This window comes from Mastomys coucha, unplaced genomic scaffold (genome assembly GCF_008632895.1).
Source record: "Mastomys coucha isolate ucsf_1 unplaced genomic scaffold, UCSF_Mcou_1 pScaffold23, whole genome shotgun sequence".
Taxonomy (NCBI): Eukaryota; Metazoa; Chordata; class Mammalia; order Rodentia; family Muridae; genus Mastomys; species Mastomys coucha.
The window spans coordinates 66,907,070-66,930,910 of record NW_022196906.1 but is presented as its reverse complement, the minus strand read 5'-3'; the positions used below and the strand labels follow the sequence as shown (position 1 = coordinate 66,930,910).

The 23,841-nt window shown below is 41.6% G+C and overlaps 1 protein-coding gene across 4 annotated transcripts in view; it reads right to left on the bottom strand.

Annotated features, from left to right (window-relative positions):
- Nucleotides 1-13,035, bottom strand: part of Znf280d (zinc finger protein 280D) — an 86,568-nt gene extending 73,533 nt beyond the window's left edge. For 2 of the 4 annotated variants that reach the window (XM_031345619.1, XM_031345620.1), the window contains exon 1: nt 12,882-13,034. The gene's annotated coding sequence lies outside the window, so the exon portion shown is untranslated. Of the gene's footprint in view, nt 1-12,881 lie in introns of all 4 variants that reach the window. The other 2 variants (XM_031345618.1, XM_031345621.1) reach the window with 2 other exon arrangements.
- Nucleotides 13,036-23,841: the final 10,806 nt, after the last annotated feature.

The window sequence follows — 23,841 nt, the reverse complement described above, 5'->3', positions numbered from 1 at the left end:
CAACAAAATACAAAAAAAAAAAAAAAAATCCCTTTGTATCACCTTAACAAATAAATCTTACAAATTTAATCTAGGCTATAAGCTATTTGCTCTTTTTTGCTACTCACTTATCAGCTAAACTGAGCTAAACAGAAGCCCAGATACAATGCTTTCTTGTAACCTAACCTGTCTTTTGACTACTTTCTGGGTTCTTCTTTCTTCCACCCTTCACTCTTTTTCCTCCACCCTTTCAATCCCCTAATACTAAATAGGAGAGAAAAAAAAAGGATAGATGGAAAAGGGAGTAACATCATTGTTGGACTTCTTCCTGATTAGGGGCTGATTAGGGGCTCCAAGTTCCTTGGAGCAAGTTTGATCTTCATCATCAGGAAACCTAGTTTCTTCTTGTTTCTTCTTTTGCACATGACTACTTAACAAACCATGACCAACAGCATCCAACCACTTATCAACAGCCCCTGGGATCCTAGCATTTATATACACTCTGAAAACTATCTGCTGCTAGCAAAATCATGCTCCTGCTAGAGCATGAGGCAAACCATAGTCAGCTGTTGTGGACAATCTGAAGCAGCCCTATCCCATACCTAGGATTAAAACAAAAACATATTCAAATATTATTTCTGTGTTTTTCAAAGAAACCAAAATTCTCACTACACTATTTTGCTAAAAGTATCCACCTGAAAATTCCCAAAACTCTAACAGACAAACTGTTGAGGTTCAGGGAATTGCCACACAAACCACACATACACCAGTCTCAGTTAAAGAATAGTTTATTGAAGGTGCACCATAATACCGGATGTCCAGGACTGCAAAAAAGACTTAGGAGCCTAATTGCGATACTTGTCTGCTCTCAGAGTAGACTATATATATATATATGTATATATATATATATACATATATATATACATATATATACATATACATATACATATATACATATGTATATATATAGAGAGAGAACAGGTTCAAAAGTTTAAAGGGCAAGGAGGGGAGCAGTTGGTTTACTAAGCAAAGTATTATCCGCTAGCCTTTAAGCTGATTGGTCCTGAGTAAGGTAAGGGGGTGGTGGATGGGTGGTAAACAGGAATTTCAGAACATTGAGATAATAGAACATGAGTGTTATAATCATAACTTTTTGGTTTACAAGACTTATTCTTCAGTATCAGCCACAAAAACCACAGTGAGCTCATACGTAGGTACAAAAAACGCTGACCATTGGGCTCTTTTAAAACTCAAGCTGTTTTAGACATAACATCTCATATTGACCTTTTGATTTGATGGGTTCTACGTATAGCTTTGTAGAATTTCTTAAGATTAACAAACCTTATACAGAACATTCACTCTAAACAAAACAGGTTATGTGGTCAGCATGTCCTTGCTCTAAACCAAGTCACCTCTCTGTGTCAATGACTGGCAGGTATGATACAGCTACAATATGAAATAGCTGGCAGGCATGGAACAAAATGGCTTCAGCTATGCTGGGGAGGGGGAGGGTCAGACCATAACACAAACCACCTTTCAAGGTTCATTTGTCTTGCTTACCTGTAGCTATTTTAACTCCATTTCTTGAAAATGGTGCACTCAGTTCTCATTCAGCTGCTCCTTTTAAGCTCTTTACAGATTCTCCATATTCCCCCCCCAAAATCATGCAGAAATGGGTTTCTGTAACATTTCTCTAACCTCAGCTCTACCAAATGATACCTAAAAGACAGTGAATAAATTCCACAGCTATAAAATCATGAGGTATGAGCCTCTGACCATGGCATCTCACCTATGGTTTAGTCCCTACTGAAAACTGCCATCTGTGTAGCCGTGGCTGTCCTGGAACTCTTTAGACTGGACTGGCCTTAAACTCACAGAGATCTGCCTGCCTCTGACTCCTGAGTGCTGGGATTAATAGTGTATGAAACTGTACAGCTTGCCATCTAGATATTTAAATTAACCTGAATTCAGTATTTCTAAATTGAACCTATCCATAAAAACTGAAGGTTGAGGTCTACTATGTGTTATTCATAATAAAGTGGTACCAACTCCAATGTTCACCTGATGAACTGATTTTTTTAAAATGTGGCATTCTATACAATCTAATATCACTCAGCAATTAAAAAAAAGTACTGGTATATACTACATAAAACTTTGAAAACATGCTAAGTCATAAATGACTCCTAAGAACATATACCTATACCCACAGACCACTGCACAGCTTAAATTTCACCAGTGAAACTTCTTGTAGTAGATGGTAATTAACAGAGACCTACAACTGACACTGTACTGAATGAGACATGCTGGAACACTCAGTCAGCCCTATATGGGATAATGTTCACCACGCCTCTCCCCCAAGGATCAGGGGTCTACCTATGCAGAATAAGAAATGAGGCAAGGGCTGGAGAGATGGCTCAAAGGTTAAGAGCACTGACTGTTCTACCAGAGGTCCTAAGTTCAATTCCCAGTAACCATATGGTGGCTCAAAACCATTTGTAATGGGATTGGATGCACTCTTCTAGTATGAGTCTGAAGACAACTGCAGTGTACTCATATAAATAAGAAAGAGAGAGAGAAAGGAAGAAAAAAATTAAGAAAAAAAAGAAAGAAAGGAGGCAGAAAGGCTGTAAAAGCCAAAAGCAGTGGACTACTTCAAGAAACATTCAAAAATCTATTAAAAAAAAAAAAAAGGGCTAGAGAAATGGCTCAGTGGTTAAAAGCACTGACTGTTCTTCTGAAGGTCAAATCCCAGCAACCACATGGTGGCTCACAACCATCCATGAAGATGGCTACAGTGTACTTACATATAATAAATGAATAAATCTTAAAAAGAAAAAGAAACATTCAAGAAACATCATTTTCCAGAAACAACAGTTTGCAAAAAAAAAAAAAAAGTGTTAGATGTACATATTCCATTTACCTAAAATATTCAAAATAGGGAAATCCAGAAACAAAAAGCCTGTTAGTATTTGCCAAGAGTTGAGGGGAAGGAGGAATGAGAGACTGCTTTTTGAGAAAAAAGTTTCCTTTTGGGGATTTGAACATATTCTGGAATCAGATAGCATTAATTGTTGGATAACATGATGACTATACTAAATGCCACTGAACTGTATGCTTCAGAATAATTTTATATTGTGCAAATCTAACTACACTTGACAAAAATTTCCTCTTCATTTTCCCTTTTTTCTGTTACTACTTCATGATGAATCTCTGGAATTTTACTTTTTCTCAAAATCTCTCTTTTTCATTCCTATCTAGTCAATTTTTCAGTGTTATAGCTTTCCTTTAAAATCTGTATTCACTCAGTCATGTTAAGTGCTTGGAATCTTTGTATCAAAACTAAACAGGTTTACCTTCTAAGGTTCACTTTACACTTTGGACAAACAGATCACTCTGCTTTCAGCTATTAAATACGGAATTTTACAAAACCCAAAGGAAGCTCCACTACCAAGAGCTCTAACACACCCAGGATAATAGGATCAGAGGTGAGGAGGACACATCATCTGCCCCAACACTGGAAGTAACTGGGACCAGCTGGACGTAGGAACCCAGAAACTTCACCCAACCAGGGGCACAGGTTCCTTCCAGTCTGGGCCATTGCCCTGAGCAGATCTTGGGCTTGAACTCCACAGCCACTCCCACAACACCCAGAGGAAGCTCCACTCCCAGGTACTCTAACACACCCAGGATCATAGGATCCCAGGAGCTTGGTCACACCAGGATCTCTGAGTCCCAGAAGCAGCTTGACTTTCAGGAGCTCTGACACACCCAGGATCTCAGGATCCCAGGATCCCAGAGACAGCTGAACTGAGGAGTTCTGACACAACCAGGATCACAGGAAGAACAGGCTCCAATCAGATATAGCAATGGAAGGTAGCACTAGAGATAATCAGATGGTGGGAGGCAAGCGTAAGAACATAAGCAACAGAAACTAAGGTTACTTGGCATCATCAGAACCCAATACTCCCACCACAGCAAGTCCTGGATACACCATCACACCAGAAAAGCAAAATTCGGATCTAAAATCATTTCTCATGATGATGATAGAGGACATTGAGAAGAACAATAACTCCCTTAAAGAAATACAGGAGAACACAGGTAAACAGCTAGAAGCTCTTAAAGAGAAAACACAAAAAAAATCCCTTAAAGAATTACAGGAAAACAGAATCAAACAGGCCAAGGAAATGAACAAAACCATCCAAGATCTAAAAATGGAACTAGAAACAATAAAGAAATCACAAAGGGAGACAACCCCGGAGTTAGAAAACCTAGGAAAGAGATCAGGAGTCATAGATGTAAGCATCACCAACAGAATACAAGAGAGAGAAGAGAGAATCTCGGGTGCAGAGATACCATAGAAAACATTGACATAACAGTCAAAGAAAATGCAAAAAGCTCCTAACCCAAAACATCCAGGAAATCCTGGACATAATGAGAAGACTGAACCTAAAGATAATAGGTATAGAAGAGAGCAAAAATTCCCAATTTAAAGGATCAGTAAATATCTTCAACAAAATTATAGAAGAAACTTCCCTAACCTAAAGAAAGAGGTGCCCATGAACATACAAGAAGCCTACAGAACTGCAAATAGATTGGACTAGAAAAGAAATTCCTCCTATTACTTAATAATCAAAACACCAAATACACTAAGCAAAGAAAGAATATTAAAAGCAGTAAAGAAAAAAGGTCAAGTAACATATAAAGGCAGGCCTATCAGAATTACACTAGACTTCTCACCAGAGACTACTAAAACTAGAAGATCCCGGGCAGATGTCATACAGACCCTAAGAGAACACAAATGCCAGCCCAGGCTACTATACCCAGCAAAACTCTCAATTATCACAGACAGAGAAAACAAGATATTCCATGACAAAACCAAATTTACACAATATCTTTCCATAAATCCAGCCCTACAAAGGATAATAGATGAAAAACACTAACACAAGGAGGGAAACTACACCCTAGAAAAAGCAAAGTAATCTTTCAACAAACCCAAAAGAAGACAGCCACACAAACATAATTCGGAAGCAGAACAACACTATACTCAAAGATAACTTGGTCAAGAAAGAAGAAATCAAAGTCTTTTTAGAATTTAATGAAAATGAAGACACATCATACCAAAACTTATGGGACAGAATGAAAGCAGTGGTAAGAGGAAAACTCATAGCTCTGAGTGCCTCCAAAAAGAAACTGGAGAGAGATTACACCAGCAACTTAACAGCACACTTGAAGCCTCTAGAACAAAAAGAAGCAAATACACCCAAGTAGATGGAAGGAAATAATCAAACCCGGGGCTGAAATCAACCAAATAGAAAAGAACAGAACTATACCAACAATCAACAAAACCAGGAACTGGTTCTTTGAGAAAATCAACAAGATAAACCCTTAGCTAGACTAAACAGAGAACACAGAAACAGTATCCAAATTAATAAAATCAGAAATGAAAAGGGAGACATAACAATGAAGTATATCTTAAAATAATTAGTCTGTTGAATATTAACAGTTGAAAATATTAAAATCATGTTCTACAAACATCCTGGAAATATTATTGATAATTTTTCTCACTGTGCTTGAAATTAGCATTTTCTTAATGTTTAACTTCAAAGAGTTTTTGCTATTTTGAAATTTTTAAAATATACTTACTGATAACTTCTCTCCTAGAAACACTGATACTCTTTTTTAAGTAAATTATTTTTTAGACAATGTACATACTGATATATAATGTATTTTGAATACCCTCTCACTATGTCAGTTGGTATTATATAAGGGCGTTTGAATATATTTCTTAATGATTCATTTTTAATATTTTATGCTCTTTTACTATGCTTAATTCCCAAAGAGTATTTTGTATGTTTTGAAACAATTTAGTATTCAACATTAGATATAGGATCCTCAGTTATGGATAGTATTAAAAATTCATTTAGTGATATTTTTAGGGTATGAAAGGATATGAATATAAAAGATGAACAATTTTTTATGTATTATTTGATTCTCAAAACACTCAATATTATTGTTTGATGTATAAAATGCATTTAAATAATAAAATTTAAGGAAAAAAAATACAGAATCTTGACCAATATCAAACATAAATGACTTCATGCCAACTAAGCACAGCTTAGCTTTCCAGAGTGCAGTAAGTGGTAAACAGAATGCACACTCCTGTTCTGTTGAAAAGAAGAAAATCCAGTCTCATAAAACAGATGGTGTGATGGTTAATCTTCATTGTCAACTTGACTGGAGTCATTCAACTAGGAGATTAGTAAAACACACCTTTCAATGAGTCTGGTATTTGACAGAACTTGCTGAGTAGGGAAGACCTATCTAGGATGTGGGTAGCAACCCTTCAGGTACTGGGAATAAAAAGGAAAAACTGAGAAAGTGAATACAGACAAAGTATATCCATTTCCTGTTCTCAATTCACTGGGTTGCCATTAAGTGAAATGTCATGTTCTGCTACACTCTCCTGGTCATAAAGGACTGAACTCTCTGAAACCATAAGCCATAATACATCTTTCTTGTGCTTGTTGAGTATTTGGTCAGAGTTATACAGAACTAACACAAGTATACATATCTATTTGTATTATATACACACACACATACACACATACATGTTCATCATTGTATATTATGTTACATCAGAAAAGAACAGTGATGTTTAATGACTTAAAGAAGTTTTTTTTTTGGATTAGTCTGATTAATTGAAAAACCTAAATGTAACTTAACTAACATCTTTACTCTAAGATTTCAGTTTACCATTTTTCACTATGGAGGACCTCTGAAGGTAAAATTTAGAAGGAAAGAAAAATCCCTAACAAGAAAAATATCTTAGAACAGATCATTCAAAGAAAAACTAAGTACTACCTATATTTCTTAAGAGATGTGTATAATACAGTAAATTTTTTAAAAAGATAACATAGGTCAGGCAGATAAATTCAATTCATGCATTAGAAAGGTAGAAGTCTGAAAAATAAACAACTCATCATCACATACTGTTAGTGTCCACAGAACACTTTAAATTTTTTCCATCTTTAAGTACTTGAATTCCTAGGATTTTCATTTGTTCCTAGAGATTTCCAAACACGAAAGGGAAATTTGATGACTTAAAAATAAAATATTAGATTTTGTGTGTGTGTGCACATGCATCATAACTCCAACACGCAGGATCAGTTCTCTCCATCTACCACATTGGTCCCAGGAATCAAACCACTACACACTAAGCCATCTCAACAGTCCTTAGAGCATTTAAACAGAATCAAACTCATTCCACCTTACATGATCCTACAGAAGTATCCTTTTACATATTAAAACCCATTGTGGGATCTTTTTATTTTTCCTACATGTTGAAATCTTACCTATCCTTAAAAAAAAAAAAAAAAGAAAGAAAGAAAGAAAAAGAAAAAGAATGGAAACAGGCAACCTCCCTAAGTAGGATGCTGGGAAGACCCTCCAGAATGTACCAGAGACCTGGGAGGTGAAAGATTCTCAGGACTCAAAAGGAGGGACCTTAGATGAGATGCCCTACAGTGGGGAGAGGGAACTTGTAGAGCCCACCTCCAACAGAAAGTCAGGGCATCAAGTGAGGATGAGTTGCCATCCTGCAGTCAAAACTCTGACCGATAATTGTTCCTGTCTGAAAGAACTGCAGGGATGGAAATGGAGAGGAGCGTGAGGAAAAGAAGGTCCAGCAACAGGCCCAAAGTGGGATATAGCTCAAGGGGAGGTCCCAAGGCCTGACACCATTACTGAGGCTATGGAGCAGTCACAAAAAGTGACTATCGTGACTGCCCTCCGAAAGACCCAACAAGCAGCTAAGAGTCAGATGCAGATATTTGCAACCAATCAATACATAGAAGCTGCTGACCCTTGTGGTTTAATTAGGGAAAAACTGGAAGAACCTGAGGAGGAGGGCAACCCTGTAGGAGGACCAGCAGTCTCAATTAATCTGGGACCCCTGAGATCTCTCAGCCACTAAATCACCAACTAGGCAGCATACACCAGCTGATATGAGGTCCCCAACATATATACAGCAGAGGACTGCGAGTCTAGGTTTAGTCAGAGAAGATGAACCTAACCCAAGAGACTGGAAGCCCCAGGGAGTTTAGAGGTCTGGTAGGGTGGGGAGTGAGGGGTGGGGACATCGTCTTGGACACAGAGGGGCAGGGAGGAAGTATGGGATGCGGAATAGTTGGAGTGAGGGTGTCCCGGGAGGGGAATAAAATCTGGAGTTCAAAATAAATAAATAAAAGATTTTTTTTTAAAAGAAAGAAAAAAGAAAATTGTTAAATTCAACTCCCTAAAAAAAGGACACAGTAGTGAAATAAATCTGATCAATGCAAGACCTTCCACTTTTTCAGTTTTCTTATGATTTTCACAAAATGTTACATTGACTTGCAACAGAAGACTGACATGATCATTCTTATAGTCTGTGTTAGAAAACACAAACTTTTGTTCTATTCATGCATAGAGTTTAGTACCTAGAGGACTGTGAATTAAATGGTTAAAAGTAAAATTAGGGGGAAAAAAAGTACACAAACTTCATTTATATTCCCATGCTCAAGAATTCATAGAAATTGTAACTCACAGAAGTGGCTATATTTGGAGATTTGTGTATCATTTTAATAGAAATGAGATTAGGAGCTGAGCAAGAATAAATCACTGAGGCATATGGTGTCATGCCTCAAATTTCAGAACTTGGGAGGCAAGATCATCCCTGGAAACAGCACCAGCACCAGGCCAGCCTAAACTAAGTAAGGTATGTTTATGCAATTAACCTCTTTCAGACCTAGAAGAGAAGTTCAAGTTCTCTCCTCCTGATGCAGGAGAGAGCAGAACTCTTCCTGCATCTGTTGGTTCTCAATTGCCTTAAATTCAAAATATTCTTTACATCTGTTAAGTTTCAAACCCAGGACAAGTGATTGAGGTGCCTATTTAAAACAGACCTGGACTCCAGCTTCCCCCAGCATCCCTCAGTCCCTACCTATTATAGGGTACACTGACATACCCGTCTACCCTAAACTCTCCAGGCCAGGGGCTGAGTGGCCCTGCCCCCAGAGGTTCTACCCTATGTAATCTAGATATTTTGGGTACCTGTCTCTTTGTGTACCTTTGGCTCTTAGCTGCTGTACTTGGTTCCCTTCTCTCCCCTGTTTCCTTACAAGGCTCAGGGTCATCACTCTGGACTCTCCCAGATGCCCCGGCCTCTGGCTATGCTCGCCCACGTATCTATAATAAACTTTCTCCTCTTCCACATCTAACAGCAGTACTGTCCTTTCCTTTTTATTTTTTTCATTAGACATCAGAGTGACACTTTTGTGATGGTATGTCCTGATTTTTATCTACTTTTAACTTTTACTGAATGTGGTTAAATTTTCAGATTTTTTTTTTTTTTTTTACTGTTTGCCTACAATAGAAAAAATTGACAATGTACAATCAGACTAAGCAAATGAATGAAGAGATAGCAGCACAACATAATCCTTACAAAAGGACACCAGAGGCTTCAGATGAGGTATCCATGATAAACTTTCTCGAACAATCAATGTATAAGTAATATCTGGTTCTGTTTTTAAAGAAAGAATACAGTAAAGCTGGGTGGTGGTGGCACATGCCTTTAATCCCAGCACTTGGGAGGCAGAAGCAGGCAGATTTCTGAGTTCGAGGCCAGCCTGGTCTACAGAGTGAGTTCCAGGACAGCCAGGGCTATATAGAGAAATCCTGTCTTGAAAAACCAAAAAAAAAAAAAAAAAAAAAAAAAAAAAAGAAGAAGAAGAAGAAGAAGAAGAAAGAATACAGTATTCTCATTTCAATCTAAATGGTAACAGCTATTTCTCCTAATGTAATCAGAAGTAACAGAATCCTTCGAGAAAACTGTTGAAGATAACAGAATCCTTCAAGAAAACTGTTGAAGACTTAAACTTTAAACTGTTTAATACAGGTTATATAATCTGCTATAGTCTAGCACTCACACAAAATATGTTTAGTTTCTTTCAAAATAAAATTGAAAAGTTAACAGGTATGGCAAAACTGTAATCCAATACTCAGGGTAAGCTACACAGCAGGATCTTCTTCTAGTTAGAGGCCATACTAGCCTTGTCTCAAAGACAAAACAAAACAAAAACTGCTTGGCAGAAATGAACCAAAAGTCTAAACATACAGTTTTTAATATAAGTCACTACACAATTCAAACTACTGCTTCAATCATGATTTAAAACAATCTGAAGCTGAGCATACTGGTACACACTTATAATCCCAGTATTTAGAAGGCTGAAGCAAGAGGATCATAACTTTGAGGCTGGCCTGAGCTACATAGAAAAACCCAATCTCCAAAAGAAGAAGAGGGAAAAATAGATGGAAAAAAAAAGTATTTTAGTCCCTAAAAAAGAGGGAGGGGAGCTATTCAAGATTATAAATTTATTTGAATATTTTATAAGTTTCTCATATTCCCAAAGTTAATTTTGAAGTAAATAGTAATGTTGCCAATAATAAATATCCTGTCACCTAAAACTATTTGAATGTAAAAAAGCAATTGCTATAATTTACATTGAAAAGTTACTTGTATAATTATAAATTATCTATTAAAAAAACAGGTGTTAGTTATTCTTTAACTCTTATCTTCTACAAAACATAATGTTGAGAAGAAAAACACTGAAGGAGTGGCATAATAGGCTTAAACCAGTGAGAAGTGAGATACTGAGATTTACTGAGATTTTCAACTACCTTAGAACTCATCATAGCTCATGACTGCTACAAAAGTCCAAATTTTCAAAGGCAGGATGTTTTCCAACTGTTCTCTAGACCTTACCAAGGGATAGAAACAATTCCAAAGGTTTTTGTTTGTTGCTCTTGTTTGAGACAAGGTTCACTGTACCACCCTGCTGGCCTAGTCTACAAAGGAAGATCTACTTGCCTCTGCCTCCCAGTGTTGGGATTAAAAACATACCCCACCAGACTGGCCAGTTACAAACTAATTAAACTGAGCACATTCTAGTCTCCAAAACCACTCCTTTCCTTCCCAATTCCAGTCATTCCTAGAGTGAAATCTATTTTATCAGAGATGAAGGTAAATTCATACTAAAACTGTGCCAAATTACACTAATTGAAAAAGGGAGTTTCAATAGAGCCAACATTTTAACTAAGAGACTAAAGCTAGGATTACTAATAGTATACTGTCTTTCCACTTTTTATAATATGAAGTATTCCAGATGATTTATGAAATACTGTTAAAAAACACATTAAGCCTGAATATATTCAAGCTTTTTAGCCCTAATCTTATGTACTACAGGTATTTTAGCAAATATTATTTTTCTTGGGTGTGACCATGGTATTGTGTTATGGTAGTATAGAGAAAATGGCCTTTATCTTTTATTTACTGATATACATATCCAGTACTTAGGGGTGAACTGTAACATCTTCAACAAACATTCACATATTCAGCAGACTGAGACAAAGCAAATGTGACAAAATGCTTACAAATATTCACTGTGGTAGGCATCTGACTATGCTATATTCAACTCCCCAATGTGCTGGGAAAAAACATGATCACTAGTAACATCTAAAGATAACAAAAGATCCAGAAATGAGAGTCTAAAGGAAAGGCAAACAGAATTTCTTAAATGTGGAGGCCTATGCCTCCTTGCGTATTCTCAGGAACCTCACTGCAATGAAACTCAAGGTTCTGTAATGGCCCCGGTAGCCAAGTGTTCTCATTGTCATTTCTGAGGCTGACCTTCAAAACAGCTCTGCCAACAAAAAAACCTCTCCGAAAGGGACCAAAGGAAAATACTGACACCAATGACAGATACAAACATTCAAACTCAAGGATGGCTTTAGTGCAGATGTTGGACCATCAAAAGCACAAGGTCCTCAAAGCCAGTCCCATCACCCTATTATTTACATCCAAACAGCCTGAGTTGGTACAGTCACCTCTCAAAACAAGAGAGCATACAGATGCCAAGAGAAGGGTTTTGTACTTTCAAACTCTACTTCCCTCGTGTGAATTTATGCTTACGGGCACTAAAAGACGTCCAAGTATTTAGATGATTCAGTCCAAATTTGAAAATAAAGCCAAATGTTTAAGTATGGCGGAATAGTTAAAAAAAAAAAAATCTTCGTGAAGCCAAAAGTCTCCATGCTCGCAGCAGGTTAAGGTCCATTTTTCTCTAGCATATTTCTTTCCTAATGGGTTACAACTGCAGGTGAGTCATGAAAACACCATCTTCTTGTGCAGGCTACCACCTCAGTGCGACCACTCGTTTGTGGTTTATTAAGTGAAACCTGCAAAGCTCAGCTGGAAAATCTGTCAGACTCGATTCTCCTTCCAAGCCCTTCTCTGGTAGACAATAGCGGGACTATGGCAGAGTGGGGACATTCCTTTGACAAGATGGGTGGAGAGAAAGGAACGGTCGTCTAGCGAAAGGTAGGGCCTCTGTGGCTGTTATGGCGAACGCCATTGGGGTTCAGCTCTTGCGCGAAGAGTCGAGCGGGTCGTGCTGTGAGCTCGGGTCTCCGCCACACGGACCCGAGGACAAGGTACAAAGGACGGAGGGGAGTCGTCCCCTGAGAACACAGCCGGGCTGAGGAGAACGCGACGGGAGGGCCTGCGCGGCGGCCAGGCGACACGACGCGGCGAGGCGACGGCTGAGCGGCCTGTACAGTGGGCCGCCGCGGAGCCGGTCGCCTCGCCCCGTCGCGCCGGGAACCCTCCCGCGCCAGGCCCGGCAAGATGGCGGGCCAGGCCCACGCGCAGCCGGCCCCTGCCCGGCCCCGGGCGCTCTCGCCGACGCGCCGCGGCCCGAGACCCCCACCCTGCGCCCCCGGAGTGCGGCGGCGCGGCCGCGCGGGAGGGCCTTCGCGGGCGGGCGGGCAGGCAGGCGGGCGGGCGGCCGCGCGGGGCGGGGGACGCTTACCGTGAGCGGAGCGGCTCGGCCTGACTGGAGCCCTGAGGAGGAGGAGAAAGAGGAGGAGGCGAGGGAGGAGCGCGGGTTGTACGCCGCCACCGCTCCGGCTCCCATCGCGGAACGGGCTGCTGGGCGCCGCGATGGGGGAGGGGGGCGTCGCGAGCCGGGGCGCGTTGCCTCATGGGTAGGCTCCGGGTCGGCCTCGCCCGTCCGCGCTCCCCGTCTTCCCGCCAACGCGGGAGGCGAGCGCGGGCATGTGCGCCGGATTGCGGCCCTCGAAGGCCCGGCGGGTTGTGATCTGGCAGCTAGCGAGGCCACGCGGGGACCGGGCTGAGCTAGGCCGTGGGCTCCGGCCTTCGGTGTTCAAGGGCATGGGAGAGTGAACCTGAGAGGAAAAGGAATTAAGTTTCCATAATGTTACCACATTGGTTTTTTGGAAGTACGTTTTCTGCGTGGGTATCTTTTTCATTCCTATTGTAGGAATAGTAACCTGTCATTGTAGGTAGAAAAAAAAATGGCCGATGTGTTTACAAGAATACTTTGTAAGTCGAATCTGTAAGGAAACTGCCCGCCCCCCCCCTCGCCCCGCTATGTCTGAAACGTAGGTGGACATTTTGTGTGTTTGCACGAAATCAGATTTTGTAAACAAAAACAAGAAAACAAAATGGGGACTGGAGAGATGTGAAATGAGTACGAACCCTTGTTGCTTTTCTAGAGGGCCCTAATTTGTTTCACAGCACCCCGGGGCCGCTCCAGGGGAAATGACGCCCTCTTCTGGCCTCGGTAGGCATCAGACACTAAAGTGGTGCACCGGGGTATATACAGACAAAACACCAGTACACATAAATTAAGTACTATGAGGGTATCATTAGCCACCTTCTATCAAATAGCTGTATGTCCATAGAAATCAGGCTGATGGCAAAGCTTCTTTTATTCCAGTCTTAATTACTAGCACAACATATTTCATACGTAGAGAATGGGTACAAAAAGGGGGGAGGGTATTAGAATGACTTATAGCAACAATGGCTGGCTATGGACAGAAAGTCCAAGAATTCAGTAATTGGTCAGTCCGGGTTGGATGTTTCAGTGGGTCTTCAAGATACCCTGGAATTCTAAAGGAGTAGGTATAGAGGGAGGTGTTGTATCCCTAATTGGTTCTTGATTATGACAATGAAAAAGGGGGAAGCCAAATGCTGGACGAAAGAAAAACAGTGGGACTTCCAGGTCCCAGGAGAAGAGGAGGAATGCAGGGAAAGAGGAATTTGGACCAGGATTTGGACAGAGGAGAAAGCTGCAGTCGTGTAGGTCTTGGGGCACTTAGAATTTGTAGTCTCGGCTTCGAGTGAGTGGGGACTGAGAAGGTTGAGGGGAGCTGGCTGGATAGGATTGGGGCAGGAAATTCTTCACCCAGCCATTGAGTTATCTGGCTAGTTTTAAAATAAGAAAACTGTCTAGTGTTTTCTATCCATGGAGCTAAGCTGGGCAAGAGGAGAAAGAGGGCAGCCAGGGCAGTTGGTAGTGGTTTGGCGAAGTTAGCCTGGGGTGGCTGGGGGAACAATCACAGCTCCTGAGAAAAATGGCCAGCTGGTCTTTGGAAGAGCTGAGTGAGACTGGTGGCGGGAGATACCAAAGCTAAACCAGGAGAGGTTGGAGTGCAGGCTGTGGCACCAGGAAAGGAGGTGATTGCACACAATAAGTAGGCTGTAATGCAAGTAAAGGAATGGAATTTCTAGGAAGGTGAGGGCATACATAAATCCATCTGCCTCAGCAGGGTGGCAGTGATGCACACCTTTAATCCCAGCACTCACTCAGGAGGCAGAGGCAAGTGGATCTCCAAGTATGAGGCCAATCTAGTCTACATCGTGAGTTCCAGGACAGCCAGGACTTCACAGAGAAACCATGTCTTGAAAAACCAAAAGGTAGAAATAATAAAATAAATAAAAACATTGGTCTACCTCACAAGAGTGTCTCTATGTACAGATAAAATGTGTTGTCATTCTGCTTCTGCATTTGTACTCAAGATGGAGTCGATCATGGCAAGGCGTGGCCTGATCAGAACAGAAACTGTCCCACATTGAGAGTTCTCCAAAGATCAATGGCAATAGTAGCCTAATTTTCAAGTGTGAACAATACTTCAATTCTTGCCTCTCACAAACCTGCCTTCCCATTTTGATTAAGTTTCTTCTCTACAGCTCTAAATTTTTTGCAGGTATTCCTCATTAACATTGATGATTCCCTTTCCAGATTAATCTTCCCAAGAAGCAACATTTTAATGATTTTGATTACTGCATCCTTAAAACTCCTTTTTGGCTGCTAGTAGCAGTAGCAATGGGGACATAATCAGGTTAAGATGTGATATTTCACTTTGCCTCAGAAAAGAATTTCAGGTTGAGCCAGTACATAACAGAATGTTAGGAAAAAGTTTCATACACATTTCATCATAAGGTTAAAAGGGAGGGCAAGACTTAGGAAAGGTAGTATGAAGTATTAGAAATAACATAATAACAAGCTCAAGAAACTAGTGAAAAAGAAACTAGTGAAAAGAAACAGTTGCAAACATACAATTATACTGGCTTAGAGAAAAGGCCAAAAAAAAAAATGACCTCTGGAGTACTGATTTGGCACAATGCAGTGGGTTTTAAAGTCTTCCTATCATGAAAAACTCCTATTCTCCTATAACCCTGAACTTTCACTCCTCCCAAATTCCCCATCTCATTGGCCTAGAATACAAAGCCTCATCCAGTGAACAGTTTGAGGCTTAGACTGCACAAACTTTTTTAACAGAGGTCTTCCTAGCCAGCCATAACTATGGCAGGAAAGTCCTACTGAAAATGGACTGTAACAATCTGTTTCTTACAGTAGTGTATATTATGAGTGCCATGCAACAGGCCAGGAAAGGAAGGCTGTCACTGGATGCTGGGAGGCTGAAGAGAATTCAAAAAGTTGCAGGTAGATAGAACATGACTTATTTATCATTACACAGGTCTCTAGGCATCAAGCACTCAGCCATGCAAAAGCATACATGGGCCAAGCATAGGCCAACACACACACATACACACACACACACACACACACACACACACACACACACACACACATACATGCAGAGACATATACAGGCAGGCTAGCCTAGGCAAAAGCCAATACTTAGACATCACAACAATATTAATATAGAATCACATACACAAAATGGCATTCTGCCAGGAATAGTTATGACAGATTACATCACTGAACCACTGTTTACTTTTGGGTTCCCCATACATCCAGTATGACTCATCTTGTGCTGACTCATTACCACCCACACCTCTCACCCCTTGCCAAAGTCTAGCATTAGCCATTCCGGCCCTTGCCAGATATCTCTATCAGTAATATATATATATGTGTATATATATATATATATATATATATATATATATATATATATATATATATATATATCAGTTTGTCTAAACACAAACTGGCCTGTACAGTCCTTTCCATTCCTAACACATAGACAAGAGCAAAAGCTTAGGCTCTTTTTCTTCAAGGTAGGGTTTCTCTGTGTAGCCCTGGCTGTCCTGGAACTCACTCTGTAGACCAGACTGGCCTTAGAATCATAGAAATCAACCTGCCTCTGCCTCCCACGTGCTGGGGTTAGAGGTGTGCACCACCACTGCTTAGGCTTTTTAAGAAAGTCACAATTTGCCGGGCGGTGGTGGCGCACGCCTTTAATCCCAGCACGTGGGAGGCAGAGGCAGGTGGATTTCTGAGTTCGAGGCCAGCCTAGTCTACAGAGTGAGTTCCAGGACAGCCAGGGTTACACTGAGAAACCCTGTCTCGAAAAACCAAAAAAAAAAAAAAAAAAAAAAAAAAAAAAAAAAAAAAAAAAAAAAGGAAAACTAAAAAAAGAAAAGAAAATAGCTATTTGGGGGTAGGGGGTTAGGGGGAGGGACTTCAGGACAGTTTCTTTGTTGTTGCTTTGTGGTTTGGTTTTTGGTGTTTTGTTTTGTTTTGTTTTGTTTTTTTTCTTGCCCTGGCTGTCCTGGAACTCTCTATAGACCAGGCTGGCCTTGAACTCTGCCTGCCTCTGCTTCCTAAGTGCATGGGATTAACAATTTGAAAATGTCATTATATAAGGGAAATGTATTTATGTTGACAGCCTTCACAGAAAATGTTGTTGAATTTGTGGAATTTTTTATTTCAGTTGGTGAGAAACTTCAGCAGACTTTTGCCTCCCACACCACAAATCTGGCCTCAATAGAATACTGACCGGTCTCAGCTCTCTTTACTCACTCCCCACACCTTCCTACTGTTTCTAAGAGCTTTGCTTTCACTGACCACTAATGCTTCATACCTCTTTTACGTGCTGTGTGTTCAACTCTGGGGAAACTCATAGTACTCACTCTCCTTATTTGAGATCATGCTGGACACCTTCTCCTTATTGATTGTAATGGATACCATTTTGCAGCTTCCATCCCATAATACGTTGGTCTTTGCTCGTGCAGTTTAGGGGGCAGAATGTTTTCCTCCTAAAACAGCTCCACATTGGTTCTAACATGCCATTTTAGGGTTTAAAACCCGGGCTCCAACAGGTCCTAACAAAGTAGGCTTTGTAGGGGGAGGAGCTGCTGGTATGCCAATAAAGACCACAGAAGCTAATTGGTGGATGAAGATATAGAGGTAGGATTTCCAGGTCCCAGGAGGAAGAGGAGGAGATGAGATAGAGAGAGGGGCTTTTTTTTTTTTTTTTTTTTGTTTAAAGATTTATTTTATTTATGTGAGTACAGTGTAGCTGTCTTCAGACACACCAGAAGAGGGCATCTGATGTCATTACAGATGGTTGTGAGCCACCATGTGGTCGCTGGGATTTGAACTCAGGACCTTTGGAAGAGCAGTCAGTGCTCTTAACCGCTGAGCCATCTCTCCAGCCCGAGAGAGGGGCTTTTGGGTCAGGCTTTGGAGGCAGAAGCCCAGACACCATGGGGGCAATTAGAACTGATGGTGGCCTTTACCACCAGATGAATTCTAATATAGAATAGCTGATGAGTTTAGGACAATAGATTCCGAGCCCAACAGTTGTGTCATCTGGCTGATTTTGAAATATTAAGATTGTCTGGTGTTTTCCATCCCAGAGGATTCAGGTGGGCAAGAGAGAAAGCAGAGCTCCGGGTTGGTGTTTGGAGGTCGGTGAAGCCAGCCACAAGGGTGGATGGTCTGTGTAGAACATCACTGGTCCCTGTATTTATGGGAAAAGCATTAGCTAGCTGGCTGGCAGCTGTTTTTACCAGAGCCTAGCCAGAGCAAGCATGTTTTCATAAAAGTACACACTACAGGGCTGAGCTACCTACCTTAGTCTGATAGGAAATGAAGAAAACCCTAGAAAGATTTTTGTGTGGCCATACTGGGAAAAGGAACAAGGAACAGATAAAGGTGTCTAGTGACATTCCCCCCGCCCCCACACACACATACACACACACAAAATCCATTTTTGTTGTACTGAAATGAGCTTTAAACTCTTAAATAAAGGAAGAACTGTGGCAAGGGACAAGGAGTATAAAGAATTAAGCAGTCCTAGGTGATAGTGAGAGGACTGAGACAGGCTGACTCCATGACAGGCTTCAAACTGGCAGTTCAGGAGACTAGGCCTAGGTCACTGTTTTGTAGAACTGGGCAAGTCCAGGCAAATCAGGTAATAAAAAATCCCCAGGCCTCAGGCAGTGAATCAGAAGCTACCTTGCCACCTGGCCTGAGGCAAAGGTAGTAAGTCTACAACAGTTTCCAGGCTTCCCGAGCAATAGTTTCTAGTCCCCACACCCAAGCAAAGGTTCTGGAATGTCCCTAGAGATAGTGTAGTACCAGAAAGTTTTCATAAACACCAAAAGACCAATCAGGAGCTGATCAGATACAATCTTACTAAGGTCTTTATTCACAAGCTTGAGCTTGGGCTTAATTCACCATTGACCTACAGGACGGTTTTGGCTAAGAAGCCCTGATCTCTCATCAAGACAAGGTTTTATAGAAAATGGCAAGCAAGAGGTGAGTGTTTCTAGCCTGGCAACCATCTAATTGGGGAGGGCTACTGTGACCTTTAACATAATTGGCTGGTGCTGGGAGCCAAACCATAAACTTAACATCTGCTTTCCTCTTGATTAGTAGTTGTTAGAAGTGAAGTATCAGGGGCAGACTTGTAACCTGGAGGTGTAGATTTGTTGGGGGAGTAAACCTGTAAACTGGTGCTAGACACAGGTTTTGTTGGGGAGTAGGGGGAGGTAACCTGGAGACACAGGTCTTGGTAGGAGGTAGCCTAGAAACTGGTGCTAGGTACCAGCCTGTTAGTTAACTTGAGTTCAACCTTAGGTCAGATTCTCTAAGATGGAGTCTGAACCCCCAAAATCTGGTCTCTCAATAAAGGCAGTAAATTAAGATAAAGGTTACCTATCCCTTCCTTGAATTCTTCTAATGCACTTTAAATTGGGCCTGTGATCTCATCTGGGTGTCTCCATCTTGGTAAATGGTAGACCCCAGCATGCTGTGCCCTGGGCCAAGCCAATTAAGAATCCCTCAACCCACGGGAGAAATTAGGGTCCTGGTAATCAGGCAGGCAAGAAGTTGTTGAGACTGACACACAGATGTGAACACAAGAGAGCGTTGAATCTGAGTGTATTTTCTCAAAATAGGCATCAGGCTTAAATGGTCATTACAGAAGGCAAAAGGAAGTTAGATAATACACCAGTCAAGGTACATCAAGGTGGTCTGAAGCACAATGACTCTATAGAAAAGTATATACATTTAAGTTGACAGGAACTAAGCAGTGGTTACAACTGAAAGACAGTCAGCTTTATCTATGGTTATCTTAATCTTAGAAGCCAGGTACAAATAGTTTCTATTCAGTCTATTGTATAGCCCACAACCAGCCAGTCCTTAGTAAACGCCCAACTATGCTAATCTTCTGGGCTAGCAGAGATATGCCTCAGGGATCCCATTGTTGTTAACCTTACCTAGAACAAATCATCATCATCGTCCTCATCGTCGTCGTCGTCGTCATCATCATCATCATCATCATCATCTAATTCCTGGGAGTGACTCAGCTGCAATTCTAATGTGGTCTGTCATGTGACTGTAATGAGGATTCTTTTGTTGTTGTTGTTGTTGTTGTTGTGTTTTTTTCTAGACAGGGTTTCTCTGTGTAGCCCTGGCTGTCCTGGAACTCACTATGTAGACCAGGCTGGCCTCGAACTCATAAATCCACCTGCCTCTGCCTCCCAAGTGCTGGGATTAAAGGATGTGCCACCACTGCCCGGCTGTAATGAGGATTCTTAAACTTCAATGCCCGACCTCCTTCACTATCTCCCTAACAATGCTGGAGGCGATTAGTCTGAATGGGTAACACTCTTTATGAAATTCCAGGCTGAGGTTCGGCTCAGCATAGACTAGAGTATTGGAACATTGGGAAGGTCAGAAAGCAATGTCCAATTTAGCTAAACTATTAGCAAGGAATGATAACTATTATCATTCCTTGTGGGCACCACTATACCTAATACAGAAAGAAAGCACAAGAGACCCTCCATCGGCTATTGCAAGGACAAATCTGGACCACTTCCAAGAGGGAATGCCAAAAGGCTCCAGGAGACTAGCTTCTTTGAAGCTTTACGCCTCGTGGACTGCTGTCATGCAGACTTGACTGGAGTGGGTGTGGCAATGCTGGACTTCTGCAGAATAAAACATTCTTTGCTTTTGCATACTATTTGAGTCCAGGATATCATTCTTCTGCAAATCATGGACCTTTACAATAGATTATTTTTCCACTGCTAGTAAAATGAGCCCATTCAAGCCAGATTAGATTATATGAAAGTCAGGTTTATTGAGAAGCTGCTCTCTGGTGGGTGAGTACACTGGCCCCAAGGACCAAGGATAGCAAAGTTGAAGTCACCGTGGGGAAAGGGAGGAGTTGGTGGAGGTGGGGCAATTATGCAGGAAAGAAGAGAAAAAAGGAGAGGAGAGGAGGGGAGGGGAAGGGAGAAGAGAGACCAAAATGTCTGGATTATATAGAGAAGAACCTCTAGGGGAAAGGCAGCCCAACCCCTGGGGTGGAAAGTTTACGGCTTGGGGGCAGGGTATGCCAGATAGGGACTGAGGGATGCTGGGAGAACCTGGAGACCAGGTCTGCTTTGTGCCTCAGGCCCTGTCTGAAACCTAATACTAGATGGTCTTACTGGTTCTTACTTCATTGTGTCTCAGTGGTTCTCAACCTTCCTAATGCTGTGACTATTTAATTCAGTTCCTCAGGTTGTAGTGACCCCCAGCCATAAAATTGTTTTCCTTGCTACTTCACAACTGTAAATTTCGCTATTGTTATAAATCATAATGTAAATATCTGATGTGAAGGATATCTGATGTGTGAGCCTCAAAGGGAGCCAGGGTTTGAGAACTGCTGTCTGGCTCCAGCAAGGTGGTCTGAGGAACATTGCTTTCAAGGGAAAGCTGGTTTTTTGTTTTATTTTACTTTTTTTTTTTTTCAGGAGATGCTCACTTCAGTTTCAGAATGCTGCTTCACCCTCCAGACTTCAGGTCCTCCTGCAGGACAAAGGGGTCCATCCAATGTGTTAGCATCAGGACATCCAAAGCCTGTGGTGATACATGGGTGGGTCCACAGACCTGTTGCCAGGGCAACAGCCACCATATTCCCAGAATCCATTGGGCTCACCTCCCATCTTTACCTGTGGTTGCTATGTCACAACCCATATGTATATACACGGGAAACATTTCTCCATCTTGCTCTCTCCCCCTCCTCTCTTTTCACGCCACTACCCCCATCTCTCTTTCTTAATTAAACCTCTTACACGTGGAACTGTTTGGGCCTAGTGTGGTATGTTCTGACGTGACCCGCCGCTCCAATGCATCACAATGAGGCTTTCTTCTCCCCAGAATTCAAGGATAATGATTTACCCTCTCTGCCTTCAGCCTGAAGGAGAATAAGAAACATTAAACATTGGGGGTTATCTGTCTCTGGTAAACACTATAAAACTTTTCAAATTCAAATATTTTCACCTCCCCTACCTAGTAAACCCTTTATGCAAATGTTTGAATTCTTTCCCACCTGTTAAAAACGTTGTTTACACTAAGGACATACAGCATTCTCCTAACTGGAGTGACTTCAACAACAAACACTTCCTGCTTTCTTTCATTCCCTTATCCCCAATTTTAAAACTAATCAACCATGTTGCACTCTAGCCAGTGGGAAATAAGTTTCACCTGCTGAGAAACTTAGGGGGTAGAGGACAATGCTGGATAGAAAGTATTGCACCCCAACAGTTGCCTAGGGAAGTTGTCCTAATCATGCAGCTCCTAGCCTCACCATTCTTTGTCTTTTATGTACAAAACCATATCCTGGTAACCAAGAACAATCAGTGAGAAGTGAGATTACAGAAGCCGAAAGGCAAGGTTAGTACATTAGGGACTCTCCTGGATCCTGGAACTGTGGAATAGGTCCTTGATGGATTAGGTCATTGTTCCCGTTTTGGCTGGTGTTGAAGCCTATGCACAGCAGAATTTTTCCGTAATTGATTGGGTAATAAAATGGGCCAGGTGGTGGTGGCACACGCCTTTAATCCCAGCGTTTGGGAGGTAGAGGCAGGTAGATTTCTGAGTTCGAGGCCAGCCTGGTACAGAGTAAGTTCCAGGATAGCCAGAGCTACACAGAGAAACCCTGTCTTGAAAAACCAAAAAAAAAAAATAAAAAACAAAAACAAAAAAAAAAACAAGAAATCGGGCTGGCGAGATGGCTCAGAGGGTAAGAGCACTGACTGCTCTTCCAAAGGTCCTGAGTTCAGATCCCAGCAACCACATGGTGGCTCACAACCACCCGTAATGAGATCAGACGCCCTCTTCTGGTACAGGCCAGAGCAAGCAGGGCCAGCAGAGGTCCTGAGTTCAATTCCCAGCAGCCACACACATGATAGCTCACGGCCATCTGTATAGCTACAGTGTACTCATATATACATAATAAATAAAATAAATCTTAAAAAAAAAAAAAAAAGATGACAAGAAGTCAATCACTGGGCGAGGAGGAGTCGGGCCTTCCAGGTCCAGGAGAGGAAGAGGGAATCAGGAGAAAGGAATTCGCTTTTTTGGACGGAGAGGAGGGAGCAAAGCAGATCAGATGTAGGTCAGCGACTGTTAGATCCAGTGGCATAATCCATCAGGAACCACCAATGGAAGATTGCTAACATAGAATAGTTGATGAATTTAGGATGATAGATTCTGTGCCCAGCGACTGTATTATCTGTTGATTCGAAACTAAGATTGTCTGGTGTTTTCCATTCCGCAGTGACACTGGTGGGCCAAAGGGAAAGAATATAGCCAAGCTGGAATTTGGCCAGACTTTGGGATGGGAAGATTGGGCAAAGACTAAGCTCCAGAGGAAAGGTTGCGACTGGAGCTCGGGCTGGTGAGAGCACACCCATAGCAGCCTAGAGAGCGATTTCGGAGCTCTGGAGAGACAGAGCCAGCGTTAGTGTGAAAGGCCTTGGCAAGGGGAAACGTGGTCTCGGGCTATGTGCCGGGCTGGGGACAGACCAAGACCGCAGCAGTGCCAAGTGGGTGATAGTATGGGTTGATTTTTAATTATTACACACACCTGTGTGCTGGGTTTTAAGGTCAGAGTGGTTGCTCTAGGTCTCAGAACCTGTCACAGGAGTCCGTTTCTTTTCTACTCTGGAATTACTTCTAACAGGGGGATGAGATAGGTTTGACAGATACTCCTTAAGTAGTTAAAAAGCTGACCTGCAGAGAGGTAAACGGTTGATCTAAAATAAATAAAACACAAGGTGAAGACAAAGGAGCCAGGCTTTTTCCTAAATGCAGTGCTCGTGCATGTAAATGAGAAATCCATGCTCTTTTGCAAAAGCAGTTTCTGTGTGCCTGCTTCAGTCAGACTGACTGAAGCCACATTTCTGCCAGTCACATTTCTTGTTTCAGAGCATATAAACTG